Below are 27016 nucleotides of genomic sequence, written 5' to 3'. Positions count from 1 at the left end.
CATATTTTCCTTCCCTTGCCTAGAGCAAGTTCACACACCCAGGCTTGCTGATTGAGCCAAATTCACTTTTTGTGAAAGAGTTGAGAGAGAGAGAGAGAGAGAGAGAGAGAGAGAACACTCATCTCTATCAATTTGACCAGGATATAGCTCTACCTGCTTCTATCAGCTGAGGCCAGATGTTCAGCTAAGCACAGTCAGGAAATTCTTCAGCTGCTGACCAAATAGTCCTTTATCCTGTGAGGTGGGACCAGTTTACTAAAATTTCCCTTTCTTTGACAAAGGTCCCTGCTAAATGCTCCTGAACAATGTCTGCAATGCACTTTCTAATGGACTTAAAAAATTGCAAAGTAAAAATTTTTATCATCCATGGAGAATTTCTTCACCACTATCTTCAAATTCTCAAAGAGTCTTATATAATCCTACTATTGGTTTTCACTCACAGTAACTCACTAATCAATGACATTCGTGGAGTCTGATGAATCACATTGTAAATGGCTGTTATGCGTTAAAGTCAGCATATCAAGCATGTTGGGATATTTGAAGAAACCTGCAAAGTAACACATTTTATATGCATCATCTCACTAAGCTTTATAAGCATCCTGAATGGTACATAATATCCTCATTTTACAGATGAGAATACCAATACAGAGAGATACATAACTCTTCCAAGATTACTCATCTAGAAATGGGCAGAACTGGAATTTCAGGTATATCTGACTCCAGAATCATAGCTCATCATTTTCGCTTGTTTGCTTTTCTGATGAGTTTGTAGGTACTCTTACTCTTGGTGTCAGGAAATGGTTTAGTGCCAATGTAAAATTTAGCTCCATGGAAAAGAGGCAACTGGGAATGGCCAGGTTGTAATTATCTAGTCATCAAATATTACAAAGGAACCGACTGAGCACTGAAGCTAGAAGAGACCAACTTTTGGCCTTGGTCACACCACTGGACAAGCAGGTGCTACTATCCCTGGTTAATCAGGATGCCTCTGGGGCCAGCACAGCCTTTTACTTGTGGGCATCAGATATTGGCTGGACAGTCCAAGGAGGATTGGGCAGATAGGGTGTTGGGAATGCAACAGCATCTGGGATCTCTTTACATTGATAAGTTCTATATTCCAGATTAATGTGCTAGTAAAATAACTGAAAAAAAATCTATCAGATTCTCATTTCATGTAATACCTTAAACACTTATGCATACTAGCACAAAGCAGAACCTGAAAGAGCTCAATTTGGATGGATTGTATACCTGGCTGATGGAAGATACACAGTTTAAAAATAATGGAAAATATGACCATGCTTTGAAGCAAAACGCTCTCACAGTCAGGTGCAAATAATCATTTCTGAGAAGGTAGGAAAGGATATAAAACAGGCTGGGCTCATTTTTGGAGTCTGATAGATTTCAGAAGATTTGAAATCTTGGGTCATCTTATTGTTCTTTTACTTAAAGAGAAATTTTGACCAAAATATCTGTGAACATAAGATTGAAAATGAGATAATAAGCTTTTAGTTTCTGTTCGTGTAGAGGTAGGTCAGAAGAGAGTGGAGCATGCATAGTAACTTCCAGCTGTGAGCAGCTGGGACCTTCCCCCAGAAGATCCCAGGAGCTCTGTGTCACTCCCTGAAGCTTTTACCTAGACAGGAAGTTGTTTAAAGAAATATCTCTTGGATCCTCGCAGAGGGACTCCAGTGCATTTCCTGAAAACCTACAGAAAAAATAGTTTCATATTTAGTGAAAATGAATGGAAATATGGGTGTCAGCTGACATTGTCTTTTGAAGTCAAAATTTAGGAACGAATCCAGGATGTGGGAGATGAGAGAGACACTTGTCTGGGTTTTTCCAGACACATGAATGTGATGAAAAACAAAAATGGTGGTGGAGAAGGCTGTCCTAGATTTAAAAGACTGAAGAGACATAAAAACCATAATACCAAGTGCAATGTGTGAACTTTGAATGGATCTTAGGTTAGGAAAAAAAAAAGTTGTGAAAGATTTTTGGAGACAATAAGTATTTCAAGGTGAGGTCTTATAATGATTATAAGTTGCTATCAAACCATTCAGAAGAAAAAAAAGGAGATCAAACTAGAGAGATATAGAAAACACAGCAAAATATTAACAGTTGGTGAATCTAAGGAAAGAGAATACAGGTGCTTCATGAGACTATTCATTCTGCTTTTTTGAAGGTTTGAAAGTTTTGTAAATAAAAAGTTGGAGAACACGATCCCTAAGACTGTGTCTCTTTTCTGGAATGCCACATGCAGAGCTCATCTCACAGATCATCAATTGTCTTCTGAGTGTCCACCAGGTGCAGTCGTCTTCTTGAGCCATGTTTTATGTTTTCCTTAATTCTATTTTGTCTTTCCCAGAATGGTGACTTGGCTTTGCACACACTCAGCACTTTGGAAGTACTGCTATAATTTTTAAAGTAAATTCTATTTTAAATAAATGCTGCTTGCTAGATGAGTCACCTTGGACAATTTACTTCACATTTGAGAGTGTATCATCTCCCCAATTCCTGACACTCCTATTTGTGAAAACTTCATCTCCAAGTTTCTCCTCTTGGGTGGTTGGTTTCTGAAGATGCCCAGAGCTCATGCTCTGTCTGGGAGTGACCACAAGATGGCACTGTTTCAGAACATTGTTCTACTGGGAAGGCGGACATGAGAGTGTAGTTGAACCATTGACAAAGCAAACTTCAATGGCAGAAGGCTGGCAGATTGGATACTGTGTTGGACATCCAAAAGATTTGAAACAAAGACCTAGAAGGTGGATTGGGGGAAAGACAATATGAGTTGTCCTTGTTATATCCCTCGCCTAGAGCTCAACCAGTTTATATAACAATATTCCCATGGAACTTGAAGTATTTTCTTGTCAGTACCACCACTGAGTTTGTAATTTTCCTCCAGCTGTCTCTGTTGTTATGTGTTAATGCAAGGACTTCACTTGGCATTTTTCTTTGTTATCCATGAGCCACTACATTTACTATGTAAGAAATACAAACTGCATTCTACATTATGCTACATATTTGTGGTAAACATTCTAAATACGATTAACAATGAATATTCTTGCCTCCTATATGTATCCATAGAATTATGGATTTTTGGATGTTACCATGATCCATCCATCGACCTTAAAAATCAAAGAAGAAAATGTTTCTCATTTAGAACCATTGTGTAGGTTCTAGCCATTATGTAGGCTGGACTTTTATACTCTGCAAGGATCTGATGACTGAAATAGATGACTGAAATGTATGATTTTGATGACCCTGTGACAAAGCAAACCAAAGTCATCTTTGTCTCAAGTCCAGTGGAGACTCAGTAAATTCCACAGGAGTCTAATAGAAACAAAACTTGATGACTATGCAATTTTCTTTGGATGAGCTTCAAATTGAGGCTATAGATCATTGTGAATGTGTAGGAGAGTTCTGTGTTGCTGAAGCCAGACCCAAAGCTTGAGAAGAGGTTAGGAGGCTGCTCTGGGATCCTCTTGCAAATGTGTCCCTTACTCCATAAATCTGCTTGTCCTTGTCTCCAGTGCGGGCTCTTTGGCAGGACTCTTTTCATTTCTGCAAGGTGAGCTTGATGTCTGGTGACATCATTTGTGGCCTTTTTCTCTGACGGCCTCCTGATAAATTCTTCCCCAAATGGACAGCCACTTGAGCAACTGTGTTTAATGGATTATCTCTTTAGAACAGTATAACCTTTGGATTATTCAGGGCTGAATGAAGTGCAAATGTTTGTCTTCCACTTGGCAAACCCGCAGAATTAATCCCTGGCTCATTTATCAGGTCAACCGGCAAAATGGCTTCCTACTGTGTAAAGATGCAGTGGTGTGCATAGAAAAGCTCATACTTGGACTGGAACCTATGAACCTAAATTGTCATAGGCTGCCTTAGTATGCCTTAGTGGTTAGTGTATGTTCTGCTATTTCACAATTATGGATTATTATTATTATTATTTTTTAACATGGAGTCTTGCTCTGTCACTCAGGCTGGAGTGCAGTGGCCAATATCGGCTCACTGCAACCTCCACATCCTGGGTTCAAGCGATTCTCCTGCCTCAGTCTCCTGAGTAGCTGGTAATACAGGTCTAAGCCACCACGCCCGGCTAATTTTTGTATTTTTAGTAGAGATGGGGTTTCTGCCATATTGGTCAGGTGTGTCTCAAACTCATGACCTCAAGTGATCTGCCCACCTAGGCCTCCCAAAGTGCTGGGATTACAGGAGTGAGCTACTGCACCCGACCTACAATTATGGATTATCTTTTGTTTCTGATTTTCTGAAAGCTCCACGGATTAGCTGTGAACTGGGATGAATTATTGTGAAGCCTAATTGTTCTGCCTATAAACACCAGAGTCAGTATTTTGCCTCTGACTTCATGATACACTATTGTTATATATTTACAGACTCCATTCTTAAGATTTGCATTTGATCACTGATTAAGTTTTTTCCCCCAAAGTGGAACACACTTTATCACCCTGGAAAGTAATGACTAGAGCTAAAGTTCTTATAACAGCCTCTATCTTTTCCAATTGTTTATAAAACTTTAAAATTAGGAAAAGACTGGAATAATTTAGAAATGCACTAAGGCAGTTATTTCCCGATTGGTTGCATTAAGTTACCACAGCTTCTAACATCTGTTTCTTTCAATATGTTAGCAAACTGCACCATCTCAGGTTGTTAGGATAGGAAGTGGCCAGGGCATCCCATTTTGCCTTTAAAATAGTTCCAGTGTCCTCCAGGATGTAAGGATTCCAACATTAAACAATAGCTAATGTTAGCTATGCTGCCAGGAAGAAAGATTTCAAAACAACAGATTAAGCGAGAAGACATACTCTTTTATGGTTCAAAGAATGTAAAATATAAGATGGTGTAAATATTGAATGAAAGAGAATTGTTTTCGTCTGATTGGAAACTTAGTACTAAATCTCTCAACTGAGATGAGTTCAGTAGTGTTGCAGATTTGAATGATTCTGACCTGATTGCTGCTTCCTTCAAATGGCTGAGCCATGAGTCCTTACTACTGCCTGATAGGTTCTCATCTCTTTCTTTTTTCAGGAAGTTCGATATTTTAGATTTTTAGCACACAGAGCAACTCCACAGGTCGTCTTCTGTTTTCTTCTTCTTTTTTTGTTTTTTGAGATAGGATCTTGCTCTGTTGCCCAGGCTGGAGTGCAGTGACACAATCATAGTTGGCTGCAGCCTCATCCTCCTTGGCTCAAGTGACCCTCCCACCTCAGCCTCCTGAGTAGCTGGGACTACAGATATGTGCCACCATGCCCAGCTAATTTTTTATTTTTTGTAGAGACAGTGTCACCTTATATCGCCCAGGCTGATTTCTAACTCCTGGCCTCAAACTATCCTCCTGCCCTGGCCTCCCAAAGTGCTGGGATTACAGGTGTGAATCACTGCACCCAGTCAATATGTGGTTTCTTAATCACTCAGAGCACCCAGCTCTATTGTTTGCCAAAGATCGTGTTCATGAGATACTCTGGCTGGAAAAGGTATCTTACAAGCTAAAAAAATTTTATGACAGAAGCTCTTGCTAAAAGCATTGAATTATGATGTTAATGTGATGTCTCAATTTATGAAATTTACTTTATTAAGGGAATTAATATCATTATAACAGTATTGATGATGGCATATCCTGAATTTACAAAGGACTTTTCTACCTGTTGACTCATGGGAACCATCAGGGCGAAAGAGAACCTGTGAAAGGAAATTAAATCTTGGGACCCCAAACTCATTAAGTCAAAGTGAAAAGTTAAAACTGGGTCATGCAAACCTGCCTCCCCCTTTTGGTTCCTAAATGAGATAGCTACAAGATGAAGAGCTACATGCCTCCCCCATATTTTGCCCACAAGGAAATTCCTAGTGAGCTGCAAGATCTTTACCCTAAGGTGTTTCTGTTAAGATTTCACCATGTCAATGTAAATTGATAGATTATCTTTACAGGTGCAGTCACCCCCCTGCTCATCAGACACAAATACATAGCTGATTGTTCTCCTGCCCCATTTTGTCTATATTATCTTATGTAAAAATGCAGATTCCAGCTGGGCCTGGTGGCTCACGCCTGTAATCCCATCACTTTGGGAGGCTGAGGTGGGAAGATCCCAAGGTCAGGAGTTGGAGACCAGCCTGGACAACATAGTGAAAGCCTGTCTCCACTAAATATACAAAAAAAATTAGCTGGGTGTGGTGGTGGGCACCTCCCAGCTACTTGGGAGGCTGAGGCAGGAGAATCACTTGAACTCGGGAGGCGGAGGTTGCAGTGAGCTAAGATCGTGCCATTGTACTCCAGCCCTGGCAACAGTGCGAGACTCCGTCTCAAGAAAAAAAAAATGCAGATTCCCTGCATTTTTCCTCTGCCCAATTTGTCTATGTTATCTCATATAAAAAATGCAGATCCACTGAGCCAGACAAAGCATGAATGACTATTTTTTTCCTACCCTCCTCTTACATGAAAATTGTGCACTTCTCAATATTTCACCCTTTCACCTTTAAATTTGGAGCCCTCAAAATCATCTTCGGAGAAACATATAGACCTGTCTCCCAGGCACGTGTCCTTAACTTGGGCAAAGAAAGCTCCTAAAATGATTGAGACTTGTCTCATCCTTTTTCTCGATTGACAAACCTAATAATTTAAGTAAATTTGACACCAATAGTTTTTATACCTTTTTTGAAGCAGCCATGTGAAAAAATAGAAAGTGCCATGATATTAATGTAGTTATTGTGTAAAGAGCTGAAAAACAGCTGTAGTTTACCAAGCATGTAGAACTAATAGTCTAAGAAGAACAGTTCAAAGAAACCCTGGATGAGTTCCCTGTCATTGAAACTTAAACCCACAGAATTGGGGTACGTTGATACATGACACTAGAGGGGCCTCCATGGGACTGATTCTAGTAGGAAGAAAAGTTAAGTTGATTGAATGTCCATTGACAGCCATGCCTGTTCCAGTGGTGTGAAGCTTAACTATGTCCTAGGAGCTAGATATTTTTCAGCTCAGTAAGACAGAGCAATCATCCAACATCCATGGTTTCATACAACCAGTACTTGGTAGGGTGAAGCTTATCACCCAGATCTGCCTGACTCTGTAACCAAGCCCTTTGCCTGAAGGTAGTAGTCACCTTTAGTAGCATAATAAGGTCTTTATCTGCGGAATAGACTGTATCAATCATTTCAGCATCATTGCTGGTCAGTGATACAGAAACAAACTCAGTTCAACTTGGATTCTCCCTGAATCCTGAAAATGTCCCCGAGTTCTGAAATGGTTTTGATGGAAGCTAGAGGTCAATGGTAATTATCAGGACAATGAATTGATACTTCGCAGACTTCTCGTCTACCTTCCTACCTACAACTCAAAGGGAAATATTCTTCTTTTTTTTCTTTTTTAAAAATAGAGATTATCAGGAAGAATCAGAAAGGCTCAATCGGGGTGCTGCAAGGCCTGATTACACAGAATTATTAATCACGTTTCATTCTTCTCCAATCATCATGTTCTGATCTGCCCTCCAAAAGGAGAAACAGGTAAGGATGATCCCACCTGATGATGAAATAACATTCTGTACAGAAATATGAAGTCAACACATTCAGTACTTAATTGTGAGGTTAGTAATGTAAGAATAACCATGTAGGGGCAGGGAAAGTCAGAGATGCTAGAACCAGGATCTCGAATCATAGATTTCAGATTCTTGCGAATGGGAACGGCTGATGTGTTCACTATTGGGTATCAAATAATGTATTCCCATACTGTACCTCTCCAAGTAATACCCACATCCCATTGTAGTACTTTTTCATTCTTGTAAGTTAAAAAAGTTAATTTAGCTTTTTCTCAAATTGGGAGGGGTTGGCCAGAGAAGAGAAAAATTTCTGTGTGCAAAAGGAAGCAATTTTAAATGCTTTTTGGTTTGTTCACCTTCACAATGCCTTGTATCCTCCTCAACCAAGGTCTCATATTACTTCAGGAACAGGGTGAAGTTTAAGTTAATGTTGATTATATTTATGGCTTTCCTGAGGGGGAAAGAGAGACAGAAGTTGCTCATCCAAAAGCATCACATGAAAGGAATATTGAGCCAAGAATAAAATGCTCAGATCCAGAGACTTCACCTTCCTTGTGCTTACCCAATACCTTAATTATGCAGAACAAATTCATTGCATGTCATCTCCCCTTTAGCTTTGATGCCCATTTTCCTTACAGATATTTCCATGAAAATAGCGTCATTGTTTATTAAGAATTTGTTTTTATTCTTCTTTCTGATGGCAACAGTCCCTTTAAAAATAGTGGCTTTTGTCACCAAGCCCTGAGGGATAGACCCACATTGTCCTGATTGTAACAATGCTGATTAGTTGACAGGGAAACATGAAACTTCACAGTTAACATCAAAGAGAAGGCTCTGAGTTAAAATAGACAAGCTTTTAGCGTAATTGGAAGTTATAATATGCATGAAAAATAACTTCTGCTGATAAATTCTGTGTTAATTCTCCATAATGGGCGACTGTTGGCCTTCTCAGATAGGCTGATGGTTTCAAAAAAGATCGGGTAAAAAGACTTCTTTAAAGGATCTTGCACTCTGACAAATAATTAAATATACTTTAGAAGATTTCTTTAAGGGATCTTGGATTCTGACACATTATTTAAGAAATCTTAACAATATTATTTATAACTAAAGCTTGATTTTGAGCCCTTGCTTTAAGCTAGTGACTGTGCTAACCACTTGGCATCCATATTAACACACTTAATCATTACCACAGTAGTTGAGGCAGGACTTTGTATTGTCTACATTTTACAGGTGAAGAATTTGTGTAGCAGAGAGGCTAAACAGCTCATCCCAGAAAATATAGGCAGTCAACTGGCAGAGCAGAGGTCTGAGCTTGGGGAGTCTGCCATTATTGGTAGTGGACTTCATTAGCTGTTTAAAAACTCTACTACCTCCGAACCGTAATCCCATTGGTTGTTCATTCATAAAAGTCAAAAATTAAAAAAAAATATTAATTGTTAAAGAGCTGGAGAGTAAAAATTTCATTGCATAAGCAAAAATTTCCCGCAGTGGACTCTTTTGTCTCATTATGCCAATTCTAAAATAAATTAGAGCCTATTTTTTTGGCTTCTTTGTGCAAGGGCAGAATGAGCTTCAGAGCATCATTTGTTTTTGTAGTGACTTCAGGCATATCAATCCTCAGCGAAATGACAGTCATAGGACTGGCGGAGACGTTGGCTGACCCACAGAAAGCAGACCGGCTCTCACATGTTTCTTGCTCTCTCCAGAGCACACATCCATCCTTACAGCTGTTTGGTGGAAAAGCCTCATTCAATAGTGAGACAGAATCAAGGGCCAGTGGGTGAGGAACAAGTCCTTCTAGAAGATATTTGTGCAAAGGGTTCAGTAGGGAGACAAGTTGTTCTCCTCTAATGTCCTCTTAAGGAACAGCACGCTTTTCTCTGCCAAAGAAATAATTCTGTCTTCAGAGAGCTGCCACAGGGAATGTCCTTGAGTCCAAGCGGGCTGTCTCCTTAGGGGTGCGCTTGGGTGTCTATATCTGCTGCATATGTGCAGAGAATGATGCAGGAGGCTTTTCAAAATGGAAAAGTGACTGGAACTGGTGATGAGCTGAAATGATAAAGGCAAACTGAAGTAAACAATATTTCATTTTAAAGAAAGGACAGAATGATACTCTCTTGGAGTTCATATTTTTCACCAAAACTGCCTCAGGATTAATCACAGGCCTATCTTTACAAACATAGCATCCAGCATGGCCGGATTAGATTGGATCTGTTTTCTCATCTCCACCATTCAAAGAATATCATATATTTTAACTTTTGTGAAAACTCCCCTTAATAAAGACAAAAGTAGTAATTAACAGTCTCAGCAGCTTAGCTGCCAAGAGTCCCTGTGGCTCTTCCCTGCTTATAGATCTACAAGGACAGGCGCTGCCTACCAACAACCCTGGAACAACATTTTTTCCTCTTTTATTTGTTCTCCATGTACCTTATAACCAGTTCAGGATTACTACTATCCAATAAAAAGGTTTAAATTTTTTTCATTATTATGCTAGAAAATTGGTGATCAAATATATCTTTTAAATGCAAAACATGCTTTTGAGTAAGAGTCATTTCAATGAGGTGCTTTATATCAGGATTTTCATCCTCACACTAATCTTGAGATGGCTGGACCTCTGTGTGTGTGTGTGTGTGTGTGTGCATGCACGTGTGAATGTGTATGCATAGGTGAACATGAGTGTGCTGGCTCAGTACGTGAACATCCAGGGTGCAATATTTATTAAGGAGGCCCTCAGTCTTGTGCAAGTGCAAGATTTGTATTTTCCAGTAAGCACCTCCTTAAATATTGGCCTTAGGTGTCTTGTACCACACCCATTCTCTAATAGAAGGGGTGAGAGGTGGAGGAATTGCTGGCTTAGTTTCCTGTCCCCTCATGGATAGTGGAGGCCTGTGATACCGCAGATGGGTAAAGTCTGTGAGCTAGGCTAGATATGGTAGTGCTGTCACCTCTCCAAGATACTAAAAAGGAAAGAAGCTAAAGCAGATTTGCAAAATTTGCGATGAGTTTAAAATGTCTGCAATTTAACTCATTGATGCTTCCAACAATGTTTTATAATTGTGTCATTCACAAATTAATTCTATGATAAAATGTGAATTCATAGTACATTCTAGGTGGTACAATTTATGAATGGGAGTCATGTTTAAAGTTGTCAGATAAAAATATTCTCTCAAAGCTGCTAGCTTATCTTCCTGGCTGCATGCACCCACTCATTTATTGATTAAGGCCAGGAGTCTGCATTTGAGACCCTCCAGCTCTCTGGAGCCTGAGGCAAGTGGCCCGTTAGCCCCTTACCTCCTCTGCATAGGTTCCATATTTGGGGGTCTAAGTGGCAAACAGCTATGGGCCAAGTTGGTTTCGAGAAATGTTTTAGTCAGGGTTCTCTAAAGAGACAGAACTAATAGGATAGATGTATATATAAAGGGGAGTTTTTTAAGGAGTACTGACTTGCACGATCACAAGCTGAGGTCCCACAACAGGCCATCTGCAAGCTGAGGAGCAGGGAAGCCAGTCTGAGCCCCAAAGCTGAAGAACTTGGAGTCCGATGTTTGAGGGCAGGAAGCAGCCAGCATGGGAGAAAGATGTAGGACAGAAGACAAAATCAGTCTAGTGTTTCCATGTTTTTCTGCCTGCTTTTATTCTAGCTGCTTTGGCATGGTTGATTAGACGGTGCCCACCTAGACTGAGGGTGGGTCTGCCTTTCCCAGTCCACTGACTCAAATGTTAATCTCCTTAGGCAACAAACACCCTCACAGACACACCCAGAAACAACACTTTGCATCCTTCAATCCAATCAGGTTGACACTCAATATTAACCATCACAAGAAATAAATACCCAGTCCCGGCAACCTCCTACTCAAAGGGGCTCTGCAGAGAAGCAAAGCCCAGGGTGACTTCTGAGCAGCAGCAGGGAACCCCAAATGGAGTTTAACCTTCAGGTAAAGAAGAGAAATTGACCGAGGCACTCATCCTGCGAAACAGTGACCTTCAAATCAGGCAGTGGCTTTCCACTGGCTGTGTGTTAGGACCACTTGGGGGAACTTTAAAATCTATAAGTCCCCAGGAATCTCCCCAGACCCATGAAATCAGAATCTGTCGAGATGGGTTGGACATTTCTAGTTTTACAAAGCTCTCCAGGTGATGCTAAGGTGCAACTAGGGTTGAAAGGTATTTTCTGACGAGCTACCAGGCTGGCCAGGTACTTTTACCATTTATTTCTGCAGAAATCTGTGACCTTTGTTTTGGTGGAGACGGAGGGGGAAGGCCCTAAAGGGCAAGGAGAATGGAGGATTCCTAGAAAAGGCACCATTTCCTGGTTGAGTACAGCCTGGTAGGCAGGAGCGATTGTTCGGGAGTGAATGGGAAATCCATCATCCTTTCAATAAGAAATGGATAGGGAAATGAAATCATATTTCCTAGCTTCCTTTCATACTCCCTAACTTCTGTGCTACAGCTGCAATAAATTCTGAACCCTGTGCCCCAAAGATGTATGAGGACAGAAAGTAGCTAATGAAGTTCCTTTTCCTGATCATCAAAGACAGCGGTAATGATTTCACTTCCATCCCAGGCCTGGTGGCCGAGGGGATGCTGGTTCCCAGATGAGAAAGGTCGAGTTGACTGGAGATGAGGTTGCTTGCTTCCATGGTTTTAAACTTCAACTCATCTCTCAAGCTCGGGTGATGCCAAAAACAAAGACAAACAACGCACCCGAAAATTACATAAACTGTTCTGGAAACCTATGAGACATTTAGGTTGTATCTGAAAACAATGGAAAAAAATTCCAAACATAATTGGAAACTTTCCCCATCGATTTTCTCAGAATCCCAAAGGACTAAATCCAAATTTCTGGGACAGGTCTGTGGGTAATATAAATGTTAAGAGTGGCCTGTCCTGAGATGCTAAGATTCTGGAACTGACCAAACAATGGCAACCTAGGTGCTTTGCCCTTAAAAATACTGTGTAGGTGTATTAAAAATACCCAAAGAAAGCCTCTTAGCAGATACACATGACAGTCAGACCCTTCTGCCTTAGATGCATAGGCAGGTTTTCTCCTTCAAAAAAAAAAACAGATTTCATATTCGGCATGTGTGTGTGTGTGTGTGTGTGTGTGTGTGTGTGTGTGTCCAGGAAATCATTGATCTGCTTCCGGTTTGATACTGTAGAAAAACAATTCTTCATACATATGTAATGAGTATATGGAGCAACATAGTGGAAAGAACATAAATACGTTGGTACTCTATACCTGATTTCATTTCTGATTGGCCCATTTACCAGCGGGCTAACTTACTTGTTCTCTCACCTCTAAGGTGAGATAAGAAGACCGCTCTGGCACATTGATGGTAGTCAGTCAATATAAGCCATTTCTTTTTTCCCTGTGACATGAAATAAGACAAATGTAAAACATTTAGCCCACTACCTGACACATAGTAGGTACTTAACAAATGTCAGAAATTATTGTGTCTTTGTATCAAAAGCATTCTCTAGCACATAAAATATGCTGAAAATTTCTTTCTGATGCATGAATTAGTGTCTGCACCATAATATATAACTCTGATGTCTTGTTCACTTTGTGCTAGGCACTGTTGTAACTGCTTAACTTCTGTGAATAAAATCCAATCTTCTTAATAACACAACGATACAGATAATATTATGAAAGCATTTGATAGAGGGGAACACTGGGGCAACAAAGACTCAAGTAGTTTTGCCCCAGGAAGGGCCTCTGCCGTACCGTAATGCTTGCCCATACCAGGTATATTTTCACCCTGATCTTCCAATGACAACATATCCGTGCTGACTAACAGTGGAGCATTTCCTGGGGGAGATTCAAACCAGGGTGTAGAGAAAACAGCCAATGGGATGGATGGAAGGTTTTGTTCGACGTACCTAGTCTGGGAGACTTTGTTCTAAGTGTCTTCTTAGAGGTTTTCTGTTTTGGGGAGGGAGGACTTTCCTCATACACATATTTAAGGCTTTCCCGAAAGCGAAGTCAAGCCAACAAATAACAGAGCTACCTGCAGTTCTCAGCATGAACACGCGCTGGCATGTAGGTGGCAGAGCTTTCTCGAGGTCCACATGCTTCTTGAAGGCTGGTTGTGTCCACTGAAGCATCCAGTGTGTCCATCCTGGCCACCTACTGTGATTTATTCACGGGCCATTTGCTGGCCGTGTGGTGCCAGCTGGGTGGACCTGGCCCTTAGCTACATTCGCTGAGGTCAGAATCTTGGTATGTGAAGACAAATCTTGGTATGTCCTGTGTAAAGACATTGACATAATAAATGAATCCCTGTGTCTCATCTTGACAGTGTAAAGTACCTTGAGGTGATAGAAATAGGCTCCATCTGGTACATGTTTTGGTAAAGCTGGTTTTGCTGCTCCTGTGACCTATCTATTTTGGCTCTGTGCTTCCCATTCTCAGGAAATGGAAATGTTGTGGGTAGGTCTGGGTCACGGTGGAAAAATCATAGGTTGCACCCCTTTTGTTATCTAGCCTTTCATTATACAAATTGAAATTGTTATCTTTTTCCTCCCAAGTCAAATGCTTTGTGTGTGTGTGTGTGTGTGTGTGTGTGTGTTTTAAATCTTAGCCAATAAAGAAAAAGTTTGAGGAGGAAAACACTATAATTTTAAAGTTCAAACTGTCAGGAAAGGAAAAGGGTCACTTTGATTATGCCACCGTGTGTGGTAAATGAAAAGGTCTGAACTTCTCGTAAATCATCACTCTTCATAACAAATATATCAGTGTTCTTTTGTTCCTTTCTGCCCTAACCTAGAGAATTACATTTTCTCAGGTTGTCTGTTTCTTTATCAATGGCAGATGCATTCCTCCTCCTCCTTTGGAAATAGCGTTTTGATTCAAACATCACTTGTTTCTATTGCATTTTGCTGATGAGATGAATCATAAGATGAGGGGAACTGATGCATTTTTGTTTTTCTTTCCCTGAAAGCAAACACTTTGAGGCAGCCTCCAGGGCATTTACAACCCACATGTAACTCGTTAAAGGTTCATTAAAAAACTCTTAAATTGAATTTGTTTGTGTAACCAGTGTTTATATTTCTCTAGTTGATGATTTATCACTTAAGCTACAGTAGCACTCCCCATAAGACATGTCCAGGCTGTGGAGGGGGACTCAGACTCGCCCATGTTTCTTTATGTCTTGGTTTGCAGGTCGCCTGGATGTGGACCATCCAATTTGCTCGGAAGTTTCCTGGCTTCTATTGCAGAAGGAAATGTCTTTGTAAAGGCAGATTCTGTAATGTGAGCAGTTTCATGCACAGAGATTTTCGAGCAAATTAGTGGCTTACTCACTTTGTCTGAATAAGGGAGCTGAAATGTCATGATATTCTTTCAAATGATGTGCTCAGCAGGTTTGGGAAAATGCAATTTGCGTAGCACAATTGCGTTTGTAAAGCATTTTTGTGCGTGCAATTTTTGGAGCCTCAAAATGACTCTGTGAGACAAGTAGGGTGGGGACTCTGAGACAAACAGTGTTTTTTTTCTTTACATCGATGTGCAAAGTTCTCAGTGGTTAGGAGGCTGGACTTTCACTTAATAGTTGTAGAGTTTCTAAATAGCTGAAGCAGAGTTTGAAAAAACTCTTACTTAAGTCTAGTATCTTATATAACATTTTCTGCTCCCCTGACCACAGCTGCCATTTTTAGAATTTAAAATTTCATCAGGAATTGGTAATCATATGCTGAGGTGGAGGTGGAAACTGCTTTTGTCTTTACTTTGTTTTCATGTGAAGGCACCTAAGTTGGAGTAATGTTCCTGGCCTGATACATTTACCCTTACTATAGGTATGTCATGAATTTGGGGGAAGTAACTGGACATGCTCATGTTGTCTTTTCTCAGTATTAAAGCTGACAATTTGATATCTATGTTAGACCCAGTGTTTAGACTCCATAATTCATAATTTGGTCCAAGAAGTTATGGTGCTTGATTTTTACTAGAACTCCCATCTCTCCTCCTTATCCCTCTACCCCACCCCACGCGACCCCCATGCCCACAAAACTGTAGCAAAGCAATTTTCCCCCTAGCCAAAATTGTTGGCTTGCTATCCATTTTGCTTTTCAGACTTTTATGGTTGGAGGAGAATGGTAAAATATAAAGATGCCTTAAAATTTGTTATTGATATGTTGAGTTGTAAGCAACTCAGGAATTTTTTGGTGGGGGACATGGCTAGGGACAATGTCTTATTCTTCTTTGTATTTTCCTGAATATAGGTAAGTTCTCATTGTTTAGGAGCTTGAATTGAGTTGAACGAGACAAGTAATTGTTGCTATGGCTGCCTTTCCTTGGGTGTAACTATTTTACCTGCAAATTCTACTACCTGTCCTTTTACATTGCTTAAACATATATATATATATATAAACATATATAAACATATATATATATAAACATATATTCTAATTATATAAGTTACAGCTGCTTGGTGCAAGATGTGAAATATTTAAAAATATGACAAAAAGTTATCAGCAGAGATAACTGCTATTAGTAATTTGATGTATTTCCTTTCAGTTTTCTTCGTATCTGCCTTTCCTCTGACTCTGTCTTTCTCTATATTTGGCCCCATTTGGCTCTTATCTCTCCATGTTTTCTTAGTCTAAACATCAATATCATCTTTTCTCTATGGATACTGTTTTCTCACTCCTCATTATGAGTATTTTTCTTGGTTCTTCAATATCTTCTTGAAAAATATTAACAAGGTATCTTATCTTCTCATACATTATTAGGAGTTATATTTTGGTTGATGTTTAAGTTGTTTCAAGTTGTGAATAATGCTGCAATGACCATCCTTGAATACAAACCTCTGATCAAAGCTTTATTTCCTTAGCTGTAGTGTTACAGGACAAGTAGGTATGCCTAATTTTTGGTCCCTTGGTAATTACTAACCATTAATTTTTCTGAGCTTTTGGACTCTGGGATGAATAATTCAAGTCTTTTGACCCAGATGCCTTTCAAAAGCTCATCCCAAAAGCCGCTGGTTTTTATGTTGCTTGTGTGATTCTCAATGATGTGGGATTCCCTTGGCCTAAGAGACATGCGTGCGTACACATAAATGCACAAGTGTGATCATTTACACACTGATCATTCACACTGATCATAAATGCTCATAGAAAACTAATTTACACAGTCATATCTTGCAAAAATTTTGATACAATTACTTTAATTTCAAGTTTTCACAAGAGCAAAACATAAAAGTCTCCAACAGTGTTTTTGTTTCTGTGCTAACATTGGCATTTCGGCTAGCAGAGGTTACAGGTCTGAGAGTTGGCCTCTCCAGGTGTCAGGGTTGTTTCAGGTCTAACTATTCCAGGTAACTTCTGAGATGAAGGCGAGACTCAGTAAAAGGCTCCTCACTTGTTTACACTCCGAAGGTTGACCATATTCATCACAACCAAAACAATGATTTGAGGGTTTTGTATTTGTAGTTTCTTGGAAGGTTTGGCCATGCTGGTCACAACAAAGCAGAACTGTGGGTCTAAATGTTATTCCATCGCTCAACTAGGGCCCTCCCCACCTGCCTCTTTAAAGCAGAGAAGTGAGGGCTGATGGTATTGGCATAATTCTCATTGTTCCTATAGTGGGAATTTTTCAGTAAACTCAGCCCTAGTATTTACAGTGGTTATAAGGACACCACTGTGGTGAAAGTGGTTACTGTAAACCATAAGCCATGCATGGCAAAAAATTGGCATGCAGGCCACCACCCCCTCCTCCCAAAGCCAGGGCAGATGTGCAGTGATTCGCTGCATTCCATGCCCCTGAGAATCCTCAGTAGGATGTGCCAGTGACCAGAGATCAGGGACTGTCCATGAATTGGAATCTGTTTGCCGTTCCTGCCTTAAACTGTGGATATACTGGCTTTCGAAAGAAGAGACGGCTGAAGAAGCCCTTGATGATGTTTTTTGAATCACTTTAATACTCTTCTGTCTCTTTAACTTAAAAAAATTTAGTTGTGGTAAATACACATAATGTAAAATTCACCATCTTAAACATTTTAAAATGTACGGTTCAGTGGTGTGAAATGCATTATTGCTATTGGGCAACCAATCTCAGGACTCCATTTTCATCTTGCAAAATGGAAACTCTATATCCATTAAACAACTCCCCATTCTCTCCTGTCAACTATCACTCTACTTTCTGTCTCTAAAATTTGACTACTCTAGGTAGGTCATAGAAGTTGGAATCAAAGAGTGTTTATGTTTCTGGAACTAGCTTATTTTACTTTAATGTCCTCAAAGTTTATCCACGTTGCAGCATGTGTCAGAATTTTCTTCCTTTTAAAGAATTGATAATAATCCATTGTGTGTGTGTGTGTATATATATATATATATATATATATATATATATATATATATATATATATATATTTTCCACATTTTGTTTATTTATCTGTGAATGGACAGTCGGGTTGCTTGCATCTTTTGGCTATTATAGATAATGCTGCCATGAATATGGGTGTGCAGGTATCTCTTTGAGAGCCCGCTTTCAATTCTTTCAGATATGTATTCAAACGTAGAATTGTAGATCACAAGGCAATTCTATTTTTTTAGTATTTTGAGGACTGTTATACTGTTTTTCATAGCAGTGGCACCATTTTACATTCCCACAAACAATGCACAAAGGTCCCAATTTCTCCACATCCTGGCTGACACTTGTTATTATTTTTTTGATTGTGGCATCCCAATGGTCATGAGGCAGTATATTAGTCTGCTTTCACACTGTTGATAAAGACACAACCAAGACTGAAAGAAAAAGAGGTATAATGGACTTACAGTTCCACGTGGCTGGGGAGGCCTCACAATCATGGCAGAAGGCAAGGAGGAGCAAGTCACATCTTACATGGATGGCAGCAGGTAAAGAGGGAACTTGTGCAGGGAAATTCCCATTTTCAGATCTCTTGAGACTGATTCACTATCACAAGAACAGGACAGGAAAGACCTACCCCCATAATTCAGTCACCTCCCATTGGGTTCCTCTCATGACACATGGGAACTGTGGGAGTTACAATTCAAGATGAGACTTGGGTGGGGACACAGCTGAATCATATCAGGTGGCATGTCACTGTGGCTTTGATTTCCATTTCCCTAATGATCAGTGATGTGTTTTCATGTGTTTATTGGCCATTTGTATATCTTATCTGAAGAAATTTCTATTCAAATTCTTTGCCCATTTTTGTATTTGTGTGTGTGTGTGTGTGTGTGTGTGTTGTAGGAGTTACCTCTATGTTCTAGATATTAACTCCTTATCAGATATGTAATTTGCAAATATTTTCTTTCATTCCCTGGGTTGCATTTACACTCTGTTGATTGTTTTCTTTGATGCACAAAAGTTTTTCAGTTTTATGTACTGAATTTTTTCTACTTTTGCCTTTGTTGCCTGTGCTTTTGGTGTCATGTCCAAGAAATCATTGCCAAATCCAGTGTCACAAAATTTTACCTCTATATTTTTTTTAAAGAGCTTTATAGTTTAAGCTCTTACTGTGTCTTTAATACATTTTGAGTTAATTTTTGTATATGGTGTAAAGTGAGGGTTCAACTTTACTCTTTTGTATGTTGATATTAAGTTTTCCCAGCACCATGTATTGAAAAGACTGTCCTTTCATTATTGAATAGTCTTGGCACTCTTGTCAAAATCAATTAACCATATATGTGAGGGTTTATTTCTGGCTTCTATATTCTCCATTGGCCCATATGTCTGTCTTTATGCCAGAACTACACTGTTTTGATTACTGTAGTTTTGTAATAGGCTTTAAAATCAGGAAGTTTGAGACCTCCAGCCTGTTGTTTTTCAAGATTGTTTTGGCTTAACACTATTTTAAGCAAATTTATGTTAAATTTATAAAGTTTATATCATGGAACTTTTTTCCACTCTATTTACCAAACAAAATTTCCCACTGAAATGGCTTTTTTTTTTTTTGAAATAAATAACTGCAAATCTGTTAACTATTTTAGGTACATTGATTCTTTGAAATTATTTGCCTATCCTCATGGCTTATTGGAAAACTTCTTTAGGAGTCATGGAACCCGACTTCCAGGCCTAGGTCTGCCACCAGTGAGCAACTGTGTCATCAGATAAGTCACATAACCTGATAAACATCTTAGTTTTCCCCTTCATGAAGCATAAAAGTTTGACAAAATTATTCTTAGGGTCTCTTTTGGCTCTCAACGTCTAAGTCTTTATAAGGCAGATTAGCGTTCAGATATTTGCCAAATAATTATTTCTTTTGATGTAATATAAATGTTTTTGTTCTTGTTAAACCTTTCTACTTTTTCATCATGACACATGTGCAATGATCTCTATATTACATGTATATATATAATATATATGTGTGTGTACATATATATGTGCATATATATATATATATGATCTATTGATGTCCTTCTTGTAAAGAGTATAACTGAGCATCTCAGATATGGAACCAACCAGACTTCCGAGATGTAAAGAACAAACAACATTTTTTTTCCTCATCGCTCCTCATTAAACTTAATCTGTGGAATAGTGTTTTTCCAACCCTAGGTAAAGTCTTTAGCATCTCAGCAGATTTGAACTCTGCAAGAAAATTAAAAGTCCACCCCGTTGAAAAATCATGGGACACCTTAAGCCACACTCGCACAGCTGTTTCACAGTTAACTTGGGGCTTCTCTTCCACTCTGGCTCCAACCAGCCTCCAAATCAGATTCATGTAGTGTGTGTAGTGGGCAGAAATGTTGTCCTCGTCATGTACTGTTTCTCCCGCTATGAGATAAACTGTTCCACTCTATTCCTTCCTCACTAGCTGCTGTTTGGAGCCCTGAGAGAAGAGAGACTAGATGGAAAGGTAAGGAAGTAGTTATTTTCCTGGTAAAGTTGTAATGTGGTCGTGTTTCCATGTGGTGTGGTATCTTCAAAATGTTGACTTTTTTCTCTCGTTGCATGCATCCTTGTCCCTGCAAACTCTGGAAGTTCAGGTCATTACCTGCACAGTCCCACCTTACTCTTTTCACGTTTAGATAGGTGGGAATCAGGAAGTCATCCTCTTGTCTTCTAAATTCTAAGGTATACAGCCAGCCTTTCCATGGAGTTCTCTTAAAACCTTCTTCGGCTGGCTTCCAGGAAAGGGAAAACAGCAAATCAGAGCACTGTCTGCAGAGAAGGTCCTTATGACTGGACTTTTCAAAAACCCAAGGAATTCTGTCTTCTGTTATGCAAGCTAGAGGGAAATAAAAGGGCCACACCTGCAAAGCTGTTTCACAGTTTCTTGGCTAGGACTCATGGCTGCTTTAGACTCTTGCTATTCAAAGTGTAGTCTTTGGACCAAGGGCAATGGCTTTACTTGGGAGCTTGCTAGATATACAAACATTGCATTGTACCAAATCCCCAGGTGATTCTTATACACTTTAAAATTTGAGAGGCACTCATCAAGAACTTGGAATGGATAGTGCCTAAAAATGTGCCTAGGAGTCTCTGCTGAGGCCAGGAAAAGTCATATTCAGCACCCTGTTACATACACATACACCATAAGGTTATAAACAATAAAATATTGAGTCAGGACATGGATAGAAAGGAATGAAAAGAGAAGATGAGGTGGCAATTTTTTAACACTAATTAGGTCAGATGGAATAAATTTTAGGGTTAGCAAGCGTTTCGTCTGATGTCATCACATTGGTACTTGTAGAAGTTTTATTTTCCATTTATTTTCAGTTTATTTTTCACTTTGAGTCTTGGTTGCATGTTTCCCCCCCATCTTTTGTTAATTGCTTTTCCTGCCATGTCTTAGTCTTTGCCCTCCTAACCCCACTGTGCTAAGTCAGCAGTTTGGGTTCTTTATTTGTTTAGTTCATGTGATTCAGAGATTTCTTTTTGTAAACTTGGTAAACTTTTCCATATTTCCAGTTATATTGTTAGTGGGTTTGGAACATTTTTTCCATTTATAGAACCCTTATTGAAGTTGTTGAGTCTTGGAACTGTTAACTATTCAGTTATTTGTCATAAAAATATGGCATGTGTATGTGTGTGTGTGTGTGTGTGTGTGTGTGTGTGTTTAATGGGAGTCAGTTTAAATAATTACAAAGAAATTGAGGCTAAATAAAACTGCAATTTGTTGTTTTGTCAGTAGGCCAGTATGCACTACTTACACATTAAAAACATATACATTTCAACATTTTTGTTTCCTTTAATTGTAACTGACTTATCTGAAAAGCTTTGGGCTGGACTTAATTTCTGCACGCCATCTGTTACCACTGGATTTTAGACCATTCTGTTTGGCTCAGGCACGTAGAGCACAGTTAATTTCCCCATCACTCTTCTGAATGCAACTATTTATATTACAATTTGTCAAGTTAAACATATTTTGATATATTAACTTCTTCTTCTTCTGGCAAATGAAACTTTTATCTTCAATTGGAGTTTTTAATAGTTGAAGACGTTTAAGATAAACAAACCTCAAGGACTTTTTCTTCCATTCTTACATTTCTTTGTTAGACACCCACTTACCCAACTCTGTGTCTCTACCATTTAAGTATCATAATGTTCACTTTGTTTCTCTCACTCTCCTCTTACTGCAGGGCTAGCCAGAAGCAACATTATGCAGCTGGTCTTTGGTAATGCAGCTTTTTTTTTTAAGATTTAAATTTTGGAATAATTTTATATCTACAGAACAGTGGCAGAACTTTCTCATGTACTGTTTACCCAGTTTCTCCTATTAACATGTGACATAATTGTGGTCTAGTGATCACATCTAGGAAATTGACATTGGTCTATTTACTTGCTATGATTTGAATGTTTATCTCCTCTAAAACTCACGTTGAAACTTAATCCTCAATGTGGTAGTATTGAGAGGTGGGGCCTTTAAGAAGTGATTGAGTCATGAGGACTCTGCCCTCATGAATGGATTAATCCATGTATGAATGAATGAATTAGTGGGCTTATGGGTTATTACCAGCATGGGACTGGTAGTTTTGCAAGAAGAGGAAGAGAGACCTGAGCTAACATGCACGTCCCCCTCACCATGTCATGTCCTGTGACACCTTGGGACCCTGCAGAGAGTCCCCACCAGTAAGAAGGCCCACATCAGGTATGGCCTCTCCACCTTAGACTTCTCAGCCTCTGTAGTAAGAAATAAATTCTTTTTCCTTACAAGTAATGCAGTTTAAGGTATTCTGTAATAAGCAACAGAAAATGGACTAAGATATTACTGTAACCAAACTATTTTATTTGGATTTCACCAGTTTTTCGATGCGTGTCTCTTTTCTCTTCCAGGATACCATCCCGGATACCCCATTGCATTTAGTTGTCATCCCTCCTTAGCCTCCTCTGACCTGTGGTAGTTTCTGGGTTTTTCCTTGTTTTTCATGGCCCTGTGAGTTCAGGGATTTTGTAGAATGTCCCTCAACTTGGGTGTGTCTGATGCCTTTCTCATGCTTAGATGCGGGTTATACATTTTTGAGAATAATACTACAGAGGTGACGTGCCCTTGTCATTGTGTGCAAATGGCAGTAACTGACATTGACTTGAATTATAATTGGTGAAGCTAACCTTGACCACATGCCTAAGGTTTTATCTGGCAGGCAGTCTTTCATTTGTACTTGTTGGCCCTACAACCTACTTTCTATACCATATCCCCTTCTGCTTACCCAGAATGGATAATAATTCCCTTACTTTTGTTAAGATAAATCTCTCAGAATTTTTTTTGTATTCTGCACATATTTATTTTCTAACTTTTATTTTAGGTTCAAGTGTACATGTGCAGGTTTGTTACCTATGTAAATTGCATGTCTTGGGAGTTTGGTGTATAGATTATTTCATCTCTCAGGTAATAAGCATAGTACCTGATAGGTAGCTTTTTGATCCTTCCTCTCCTCCCACCCCCCACCATCAAGTAGGCCCTGGTGTCTATTGTTCCCTTCTTTACATCCATGGTATTCAATGTTTAGCTCCCACTTATAAGCAAGAGCATGCAGAATTTGGTTTTCTGTTCCTGCATTAGGATAATGGCCTCTAGCTCCATCTATGTTGCTGCAAAGGATACATTCTTGTTTCTTCTATGGCTGTGTAGTATTCCATGGTATATATGTACCGTATTTTCTTTATTCAGTCTTCTGTTGATGGGTATCTAGGTTAGTTCTTTGCTATTGTGAATAGTGCTGTGATGTGAATAGTGCCTGGTAAGCCATATTCCTAGGTATCTTATTCTTTTTGTGGCTATTATGAATAAGATTGCATTCTTGATTTGGTGCTCAGCTTGGACATTATTGGTGTATAGAAATGCAACTGATTTTTGTACATTGATTTTGTACATTGTGTCTTTATGGTAGAATAATTTATGTTTCTTTGGGCATATACCCCAAAATGGGGCTGCTCGCTTAAATGGTAATTCTATTTTGAGTTGTGTGAGAAATTGCCACATTGCTTTCCAGAGTGGCTGAACTAATTTACGTTTTGCTCAGCAGCGTATAAACCTTCTCTTTTCTTGACAATCTTGCCAGCATCTGTTATTTTTTGACTTCTTAATAATAGTCATTCTGACTGGTATGAGATGCTATCTCATTGTGGTTTTAATTTGAATTTCTCTAAAGATTAGTGATGTTGAACATTTTTTCATATGCCTGTTGACTGAATGTATGTCTTCTTTCGAAAAGTGTGTTCATGTCCTTTGCCCATTTTTTAAATCAGACTGTTTGTTTGTTTCTTGTAAATTTGTTTTAAGTTCCTTATAGATTCTGGATATTAGAGCTTGGTCAGAAGCATAGTTTGCAAATATTTTCTCCCATTCCTTAGGTTGTCTGTTTACTTTATTGATAGTTTCTTTTGCTGTGCAGAAGCTCTTTAATTAGGTACCACTTATCAATATTTGTTTTTGTTACAATTGCTTTTGGCATCTTCATCGTGAAATCTTTGCCAGGGCCTAAGTCCAGAATGATATTTCCTAAGTTATATTCTAGTTTTTTTTTTTTATAGTTTTGGGTTTTACATTTAACTCCTTAGTCCATCTTTAGTTGATTTTTGTATATGGTGTAATAAAGGAGTCTAGTTTCAATCTTCTTCATATGGTTATCCTGTTATCCAATCATCATTTATTGATAGGTAGTCCTTTCCCTATTGCTTGTTTTTGTCAATATTGTTGAAGTTCAGATAGTTCTAGGTGTGTGGCATTATTTCTGGGCTTTATTTTCTGTTCCATTGGTCTATGTGTCTGTTTTTGTACCAGTACCATGCTGTTTTGGTTATTGTTGCCTTGCAGTATAGCTCAAAGTTGGGTAATGTGATGCCTCCAGATTTGTTCTTTTTACTTAGGACTGCCTTTGCTATTCAGGCTCTTTTTTGGTTCCATATGAATTTTAAAATAGTTTTTTCTAATTTTGTGAGAACGTTATTGGTAATTTGATAGGTAATTTGAATCTGTACATTGCTTTGGGCAGTATGGCCATTTTAACAATATTGATTCTTCCTATCCATGAGCATGGAATGTTTTTACATTTGTTTGTGTCATCTCTGAGTTTTTTGAACAGTGTTGTAGAGATCTTTCACCTGCCTGGTAAGCTGTATTCCTAGGTATCTTATTCTTTTTGTGGTTATTATGAATAAGATTGCATTCTTGATTTGGCGCTCAGCTTGGACATTATTGGTGTATAGAAATGCAACTGATTTTTGTACATTGATTTTGTATCCTGAAATTTTGGTGAACCTGTTTATCAGATCTAGGAGCTTTTGGGCCCAGAGAAACTATGGGGTATTCTAGGTATAGAATAGTATCATCTGCAAGTAGAGATAGTTTGACTTCTTCTCTTCCTATTTGGTTGCCTTTTATTTCTTCCTCTTGCCCGATTGATCTGGCCAGCATTTTCAGTGCTATGTTGAGTAAGAGTAGTGACAGTGGGCATCCTTGTCTTGTTCCAGCTCTCAAGGGAAATTCTCCCAGCTTTTCCCCATTCAGTATGATGTTGGCTGTGAGTTTGTCATAGATGGTTCTTATTATTTTGAGGTATGTTCCATCAGTGCCTAGTTTGTTGAGAGTTTTTAATATGAACGGAAGTTGAATTTTATCAAAGTGTTTTCTGCATCTATTGAGATAATCATGTGGTTTTTGTTTTTAGTTCTGTTTATGTGTCAAATCAGATTTATTGATTTGTGTATACTGAACCAATCTTGTATTCCAAGGATAAAGTCTACTTAATTGTGGTGGATTAGCTTTTTGACGTGCTGCTGAATTCAGTTTGCTAGCATTTTATTGCAGATTTGTGCATCTATGTTCATCAAAGATACTAACTTGAAGTTTTCTTTTTTTGCTGTGTCTCTACCAGGTTTTGGTATCAGGATGATGCTGGCCTCATAGAATAATTTACATAGGAGCCCCTCCTCTTCAATTTTTTGGAATAGTTTCAGTAGAAATGGTACCAGCTCTTCTTTATACATTTAGTAGAATTCAGCTATGAATTCTTCTGGTCATGGTTTTTTTCTGGTTGGTAGGCTTTTTATTATTGACTCAATTTCAGTACTTGTTATTGGTCTGTTCAGGGATTCAATTTCTTTCTGGTTCAATCTTGAGGGGTTGCATGTGCCTAGGAATTTATCCCTTTCTTCTAATGTGTGTACGTAGAGGTGTTCATAGCAGTCTCTAAGGGTTTTTTGTATTTCTGAAGGGACAGTGGTAATGTCCCCTTTGTCATTTCTAGTTGTGTTTATTTGGATCTTCTCTGTCTTTTTTTTTTCTATATTTTCAGTCTAGCTAGCAGTCTCTCTGTCTTATTTATCATTTTAAGGAATCCACTCCTGGAATTGTTGATTTGTATTTTTTTTTTTTTTGGTATCTCAATTTCCTTTAGTGCAGTTCTGATTTTGGTTATTTTTAATCTTCTGCTACATTTGGGGTTACTTTGCTCTTGTTTCTCTAGCTCCTCTAGGTGTGATGTTAGGTTGTTAATTTGAAATCTTTCTAACTTTTTGATGTGAATGTTAGTGCTATAAACTTCCCTCTTAACACTGCCTTAGCTGTGCCCCAGATATTCTGATATGTTGTATCTTTGTTTTCATTAGTTTCAAGGAATGTCGTAATTTCTGCCTTAATTTTATTGCTTATCCAAAAGTTATTTAGGAGCAAGTTTTGAAATTTCCATGTAATTTTATGGTTTTGAGTGATCTTCTTAGTATTGATTTCTATTTTTCTTGCCTGTGATCTGAGAATGTTTGGTATAATTTCAGGTTTTTAAAATTTGCTGAGGATTGTTTTATGGCTGATTGTATGGTTGATTTTAGAGTATGTGCCATGTGCATATGAGAAGAATATATGTTCTATTTCTTTTGGGTGGAGAGTTCTGTAGATGTCTGTTAGGCCCATTGGGTCAAGGGTCAAGTTCAGGTCCAAAAATATTTGTTTTCTGCCGTGATGATCTGTCTTATAGTCACTGAGGTATTGAAGTCCCTACTATTATTGTGTGGCTATCTCAGTCTCTTCATAGGTCTCTAAGAACTTCCTTTATGCATC

The 27016-nt window shown here is 38.7% G+C and overlaps 1 non-coding gene across 1 annotated transcript; it reads right to left on the bottom strand.

Annotated features, from left to right (window-relative positions):
• Nucleotides 1-7412: 7412 nt before the first annotated feature.
• On the bottom strand, nucleotides 7413-7547 carry LOC115931328 (U8 small nucleolar RNA). Its single transcript, XR_004067835.2, has one exon. It is a non-coding gene; the product is annotated as a U8 small nucleolar RNA (small nucleolar RNA).
• Between the last annotated feature and the right edge of the window lie 19469 nt (nucleotides 7548-27016).

This window comes from Gorilla gorilla, chromosome 19 (genome assembly GCF_029281585.2).
Source record: "Gorilla gorilla gorilla isolate KB3781 chromosome 19, NHGRI_mGorGor1-v2.1_pri, whole genome shotgun sequence".
NCBI lineage: Eukaryota > Metazoa > Chordata > Mammalia > Primates > Hominidae > Gorilla > Gorilla gorilla.
Note: the sequence above shows the minus strand (reverse complement) of the source record. Positions and strands in the feature narration are given on the sequence as shown.